The 5,980-nt window shown below is 51.5% G+C and overlaps 1 protein-coding gene across 1 annotated transcript in view; it reads right to left on the bottom strand.

Moving 5' to 3' along the window:
• Nucleotides 1–5,024: 5,024 nt before the first annotated feature.
• TDRD5 (tudor domain containing 5) overlaps nt 5,025–5,980 on the bottom strand; it is a 13,400-nt gene continuing 12,444 nt past the window's right edge. The window contains exon 12 of the mRNA XM_031063310.1: nt 5,025–5,128. The gene's annotated coding sequence lies outside the window, so the exon portion shown is untranslated. The remainder of the gene's footprint in view (nt 5,129–5,980) is intronic.

The following is a 5,980-nucleotide window of genomic DNA, read 5'->3' as shown; positions in this document are numbered from 1 at the left end:
AACCTTCCCCTCCTGCAGGAGCACCAGGAAAGGGTTTCACCATCAGCAGTCCCAGTTCCGAGTGGTCCTAAACTTTGGAGGCAGAACAGCCCACGCCATCTGCCCCCCTTTTCTTGCTGCCTGTGAGCTCAAAGCATTCCACAGCATCCACAAGGAGCTCCCTCCTTTCCCTTCCAATGCTGTGCTTGGAGTGGTGCCACTGACACTGGAAAGACCTGGGCAGCTGGGTCCAAGATGGAGAGAAGGCAGTAGAGCTCACCTGGATGCAAGGGGTGCTCAGGAGGACACCTACAGCCCTGTTTCTGTGGGACAGGGCGTGCACAGATCCTTACAGCCAGCACCAAGCCCCAGAGCACAGCCCTGGTCCAACCAAAAGGCAGCACTGACCCGTTTCCCGCTGAGGGATGCTCCAGCAGAATTGCTGCCCCATGTTTCCTTCCCGTTCCTTCCTGCCACAGGAATATGTTGGCACTTCCCCCAAAGCCACCCAAAGGGGCCTTTGCAGAGATGCAGTGGTGGCCAGCTTGCATGAGCCATCCCAGGGATGTCTTCCAAAAGGCCAGCAAGGCACAAGCACTGCCCCTATCTCAGCTCATGCAAAACCCAGCAGCCAGAGGCTGCTCTTCTGCCTGGCAGTCATTTTATCCCAGCAAAATGCAAGGCAAAACCAGGGCTTTTTACTGCAAGAAAAAGGGAGCCACTCCAGGGACTGGTGGGAAGAGCTGATGGGTCTTGGCACAGCGCTTAAGCTGAAAAGCTCCAGCTCCAGACCTTATTTTGCAGTGACCTGTACCAAGATTTGGCTTTTCCCTTTTTCTTGCCAAATGGAAAGAAAAAGAAAGCCTTCCAGGTCAGAGGAAAGAAAAGCATTTACTCGTGGGTCAAGTGAAACAATCTGATGCAGGGTTGAATGCACTTTTATCCTCCCCAAACAAGGAAAAGATTCAATTTCCATCTCAAAAAAAAAAAAAAATCTAAAAATAGAACCACAAATGTTTTTAGGGTCAGAAGCACTCAATTTTGGTTTTCAAGCCCAAATGATTTTCTCAACTGAACCCCACGTTGCAAAGCATGGCTTGACTCAGAAGTGCAGAGGGGTGGGGAGGGGTGGGCTGAGGCATCGATCTGGAAAATGCCACCCTCGCTGAGATGGCAAAGCCACAGCGACCACTGCAGGGCCACCCGTGTGCCCGGAGGGGAGCCCCGAGCTCCGCTCCTGCCTGGCTGCAGCGCCGGGAGGGAAGGAGGGAGGGAGGGAGGTGTTGGGCCACCTCTGCTGCACGTTGCTCACCCAAAGCGAGCTGTCACTTCCCATCCTCCTCGCCAGGCAAATCCTTCCTGACATCCCGTTTAAAACTCCAAGTACCCGATTACCACTGCGGCCAGGCAGCCGGGAGAAACTCTTCCATAAACACCCCCCCTCAAAACAAAATCCCTGCCTGGAGCACCGCTCCTCACCCTTCCCAGACCCACCCACCCACCAGGGGCACCTGGGTCCCTCTTGAGGTGATCCAGGTGTGGCTCTGCTGTCACATGCGTGGCCCCAGCCACGTTTTCAGCCCCTGCTTCCCACCAGCCCAGCAGGGGAAGAGCCACCGGCCCCACAGCTCCCTCCACCTGCCAGGGCTGACCCCGGAGCCTCCCGTCCCCGAGTCCATTAGCAAATCCCCGGAGGACACATCCTGCTGCTGTTCGCCTTAACCCCAGCTTTTAGGGAGAGCTGCAGAGCTGCGTTGCCTTTCAATTTTTAATTTCCTCTAAACATTTTGGTCCTCTCCCCAGGGACTCTGAGTTGATCACCTCTGCTGGCAGCACAGCTGTGGGGAAGGGGGAAACCAGGGGCAAAGGAGGGGAAAGCAGCTCCACCCCAAGCTCCTTTGGAGGAGCAGGACCCCTTTACGTGCCCACCCTGGGATGAGGGAGATCCACACCAGGCTCCCCAGTGCCCCATGGAGATGCTCCACAAGGAGGAGGAAGGGGGATGACTCCAGATCCCTCCAGGAGGGACATGACACCTGCAGGGACAGGGCTGCAGCAGAGCAGAGCACCCTCCTCCTTCCATCAGACACCCCTGTGGGTCTGGCTTCCCCAAAAATTGACAAGATTTATCCCAGTGCCTGGCACAGCCACCCCTCCTTCCCCACCACCCGGCACTGGCACACAGCAGTGCACAAGAGCAAGGATATGAATGCAGCATCACTTTCCAGTCCCTGAGGTATCTTTGTTCTTTTTTCCACTGCCTTAGGCAACAAATGTACAAACAGGGACCTGCTGGGCATGAGGAATGTGAGCTGAACTGCTCTGGGAAGGGAGATGCCATCACACAGCTGGGAAGAGCAGCTCAGATCACCCAGAGCAGGGGAGCAGCTCCAGGTGGGTTCTCTGTCCCTCAGGTGCTGATGGGGTCCAGGCTCAGGGTTAAGGGTCAGATCTTCATCTTTTTTTTGATTGGAAGTGCATGTAAAACTAACCAAGCACTAGCAGACAGCATGTGAATGGCAAAGCCTCAAAGAAAAAAGAAATCCTGATCAGCATGAGGAAAGGTACATGGAATAGCAGCAAGGCCCTATAGCCCACTTTCAACAGGTACCTAGGGTGAAAAAAGAGTGATATGCACAGAATATGCTCCCTCCATACTCAAACTGGCAGGTTTAGGAGTTCCCAAAGCACAGGGATACTGTTTGACACTTGCTGGCTCCCTCCTGCAAATTTGCTGCTACCTTTCTGCACACAGGTAAGCTCCCAGTACCCACACAGCCCCTTCCAGACCCCATGGCATCTCCCCATCCTCAATTTCCTGACATAGCAGTGGGACCCATCCCCAAAGCTCCCAGCTGCATGCCCAGGCAGCGAGTGAGATAAAGGCAGGGAGTGGGACAGAGGCAGCTCCTGAGGGGCACGGGCAGGATGCCCACTGAGCAGGATGTTCTTCAGCTCCCCATCTCCCTCACCCTCCCAGGCCCCCGGAGGAGTTCGAGGCTGCAGGGAGCTGAGCTGCTGAGCACTGGCCTCGGCTGCCACCTAGCAGTGACCCAGCAGCAGCAGGGACACACTGACAGCTCTGCCGAGATCAGGCCCCTGCTGCAGGTGATGCCTCAGGTTTGAGCTTTTGTGTTTTTCAGATTCTGTGCTGCTTTAGTGTGTGGGTCTGGGCTTCACATGAGGGGATGGTGAGCTCTGTGCACAGAGCAGGGAGACAAAACAATTCCTGCTCTAGCTGGGGACCAAGGACAAATGATCCAAATCTCAGGCCCAAGAGCACAAACAATGTGGGCTGAAGAGAGAAAAACAAGAAAAATGAGACTTCACAGGCTAAAGCTGTAATTGGACAATTAACTCCAATATGCAAATGGATCAGAACTTATAAAAGTGTTTTATAAGTTCTGACACTTCTATAAGTGTCAGATCCCATGGTCCATTTTGGGTTGTGCTGCCCAAGCTGCATCTATTTAGGCCTCTTAATAAATCCCTACTCTATTCTTTAATTCCATCTAGTCTCTGTTGTAGGTCAGCCTTCACAAGGCTTCACAGGGAGGTGCCAGGTGGGGTCTGGGAGACATCCTGCACCATTTGGGATTTTAGGAGGTGACAGCCCACTCAGGGCCACAGGCCCCTGGTCACAAACCCCAGCCCTTTTCCATGGGACACAAAACTCACCACCCCGGTTTGCTGATGTCAGTTTGCAGGAGGCACTTGGCACTGCCAGGGCAGCCTGAGTAAAAAGAGGATCTGGGGATCTTCTCAGGGCACCCCACCATGGCCCCAGCTGTCACCTCCCTGAAACCAAAAGGGGGCTCTGCAGCAGAGGGTGAGCTCTGAGCAAGCTCAGTGATGAATGACAAAAGTGTGCAGTGAGTGCCCCAACCAAATGTGGCACCAGAGAAGTCAGGAAACCTCTGAAGCTCCCCACAGGGTTGGACAGCCCCTGCTCCTCAGTATTCTCCTTCCATCTCCTTCATTAGCTTTCCCAACAGCTGCTTTCTAACCAGCCACAGATTTTTGGTTTATAGCTGTTTCACATCCCAAACCACACTTAAATGCTGGGAAAAAAAAGGGAAAGAATAATACAACGGTTTGGGTTGGAAGAGAGCTTTAAAGATCAACTAGTCCAATCCACAAATGTCTTATGCTGGGCTTTTACCCATTCCAGTATTACTGCTAGCATAAGTCAGCTTTTCTTGGTGGTTTGCAGAGGAAGATACCTCTGGCATGGTTGCAGGTGGGCACAGAATGGCCCTTGAAGCCCCTGAAGAGGTGGGGAACACTCCAGGTACCAGCAAATCAGCTGGATGCCAGCATTCCTAACCAGGGCACTTCTGTTTTCCCAGCTTTTCTCTGCATTAACACCCTTTAGGATCACTTGCCACAGGCAAGGAGCTACACAAACATGGTCAAGCTTCAGGCTCTCTCTCACTGGATTCCTTACAGATTTTATTCCATATCTTTAAGATGAGATTCCTGACACTTTGTACACATGACATCCAACAAATCACAGCATCTTCTTCTTGGGGAAGGAGGTTTCTTCAGCTCTCCTCACAGCAAGGAGTGTGTAGAGCAGCCACTGTATTAAAAACCAAAATCACATCCCCACACAATGTCAAAACAGCTCATGCACTGAAGGAAGGAGGGATGGGCAGCCAATTTCCCTCTCTTAAAGGATACATAACACAATGTGACACTTGGATGTTCTCCTGAACCATTATATTAAAGAGCAGTAACTCAGTACACCACTGGTACAACAAAAACTTTTACCTGAAAGTAAAACTAACATTTATCACACATGCTGGGCACACCTGAGATATCACACTCCAGGTTTTTTCAAGGGATTAAACGCTTCTGAACAAAAAAAGCCCTGACAGCAGGGTCATACAGAGGGCCTGTGCTGCTCAAGTCAGCCTTCCTTGGCAGCAGCTCCAGCTTGTCCCCTCCTATCACACCTTCCTTCTCAGGCTGGGCAGCCACTGAAGCAGGCATGGGAAGTGGCCAATCATGCAGCTGCCAACACTGCAGAGAGCAGGGCAGGAGGGACACACAGCTCCTGAGGTGGCCCTTGGTCACAGAGCCCAGAGCATGGCCGAGGCCAACCATGAGATTCCTGGGAAGGTGCTGGTCTTCATGTTTTCTTCATCTGCATAAAGAGGAAGACAGAAAAGAAAGATCAAAGCTACACAAGGAAATTCAAGAGCTCCAGTGTAGACTGAAATCCCTTTTGCCTGGACCTCACCAGGTCATGGAAAGAAGATTTGCTACTGCACACCTGCTTGATGAGTCTGACATGGTATAATGCCAGGAAGTGGGAAATCAGATGTGAATTCAGCAGGTTTTGTCTATGGAACTCCAGAGAGAAAGTTCCAAGGCATAAACAGCCACTGCCTTTGGCAAGGCACTTAATCCACCTTGTAAACTGAGCAACTCTTGTATGGGTGGTGTAAATTCTTCCATCATTTGGAAGATGGAAGACAAGCACCCACACGGAAAACTCACAGGGTTTACAAAATGCTTTAGTTACTTATGGTTGAGAGACTGGGAGACTCAGTATGGAATGAACACTGGAGTGGAGAAACAAATACTTCTGCATGCAAGGAGCAGAAAGCCTAGAAAAGAGAACAAAACCCAACAATGAGAGAACTAACCCTCAATTCATTTTGTTCCCATTAAACAACTAGAAATCCATTTTGCTGCACAAAGGCCAGCCTCAATTGCATCCAGCTGTTTATTATTGTGGCATCTCCAGCCCACAGAAACACCAACATTTCCATCTGTTCCAGCAGCACCAGCCTCAGGATACCCAAGAGGGGCTGCAAAGCTCACAGCACACTGACAGACTGCTCAACTTTCTGCCAGCCAATTTTGACTGATGAATCTCTTCACAGTGTCAAGGGGGCACAGCATGAATGGTCCAACATTCACACTGGATGGACAGCTTCACAAAGTTGGGCCCTGCTGGAAAAACTTTCTATCTGATCTGGGTCATCTTGTC

The sequence above is a fragment of the Geospiza fortis genome, unplaced genomic scaffold (assembly GCF_000277835.1).
Source record: "Geospiza fortis unplaced genomic scaffold, GeoFor_1.0 scaffold506, whole genome shotgun sequence".
Lineage (NCBI taxonomy): Eukaryota > Metazoa > Chordata > Aves > Passeriformes > Thraupidae > Geospiza > Geospiza fortis.
This window is presented reverse-complemented; position numbering and strand designations above follow the sequence as displayed.